Below are 1,475 nucleotides of genomic sequence, written 5' to 3'. Positions count from 1 at the left end.
CTGGAGTAAACTTGGAAGTAGAGGTGTGACACTGAAAAAAACCAAACCAACCCCAAAACAGGGAGGAAAATAGAATGGAAATGAAACACCTTTTTCTAAAAGTAATCATTGCCTTTATCACACATAGAGAGATCAGAAGGGCTGTGCCTTGTTTGAAGGGTAATGAGGACTCCTCTAATATTACAGCACAGCACCTAATGAGTGTAGAACACCAACTTCAGGGCTGGACTTCTCAAAATTCAGCTCAAAGTTATTATTCCACACAGAGCACCTTTTTTCTTTAATCTACTAAAAGCAGTCAAACATTCAGAAGCCAATATTCAGCTGTTACTTGGATTCAGAAATTACTTTTAGATTATTTATCGCAAAATAGTTTGAATCGGAAGGGACCTCATAAATCATATAGTCCAACACCCATCAGCAGCAAGAGAAACAGTAGTGATGACAAGACTAACTGCAAAATATGGCTGCAAAGAATATCCTAATTTACTTCCTGCTTCAAGCATTAATGGTGATGGAAGTGGGAGGCTTGGGGCTAACACAGACCCACTGCAGAGTGCAAAGTGCCCAAGTGTGACAGACTGAGGTTTATATACTATACGTGTGTGTGTGTATGTATGTATGTATTTTATATGTATATGGGTGTTGGGGTCAGTCTCTTCTCCCAAGAAACAAACAACAGGACAAGATAAAATGGCCCCAAGTTTAGCCAGGGCAGGTTTAGATTGACTCTAGGGAAAGGGTTGTCAGGCACTGGCCCAGGCTGCCCAGAGCAGTGATGGAGTCACCATCCCTGGAGGGGCGTAAAATCTGTGCAGATGTGGCACTTGGGGACACAGTTAAGTGGTGGCCTTGGAAGTGCTGGGTTAAGGGCTGGACTTGATTATCTTAGAGGTCTTTTCCAACCTAAATGTTCTATGAGTCTATGATATTCATGTATATACGGGGGAGTTTCAATATGTACACTACATACATATTATATATAATACTACAAATCATTATATAAAGTATGGACTATATAAAAATAATACAAAATTAATACACATGATGCTATATTAATGTATTATGGGTAATGTATATATGAGACATAAATTTATAGGATATGACATATTATATGACGTGCAACATAATAACGTAAAAACATATGTAAAAATATATTCTTAAATATATTTACTGATGTAATTTGGAAAATATTTTATTTTCAAATTACTAATATTTTATATAAAATATACCATATATATGAAGTACATAAGATACATAAATAAAATATATAATAATTACACATATATAAATATCGATATATATTGAAACTCCTCCACATATACCTCAACCCCCTTTTAAGGGTTTTTGGCACGAGGGAGAAGCCGCGCAGCCGCACCTGCTGAGCACCGAGGGTGTCCCTGCCCGGGGCCGGTTCACGCCGAGCAGCCGCGGGGTCCAGAGCGGGGCCGGGGCCGGTCCGTGCCCGAAACACC

The sequence above is a fragment of the Corvus brachyrhynchos genome, unplaced genomic scaffold (assembly GCF_000691975.1).
Source record: "Corvus brachyrhynchos isolate BGI_N302 unplaced genomic scaffold, ASM69197v1 scaffold80, whole genome shotgun sequence".
Lineage (NCBI taxonomy): Eukaryota > Metazoa > Chordata > Aves > Passeriformes > Corvidae > Corvus > Corvus brachyrhynchos.
The sequence above is the reverse complement of the archived record's forward strand: the minus strand, read 5'-3'. Positions refer to the sequence as shown.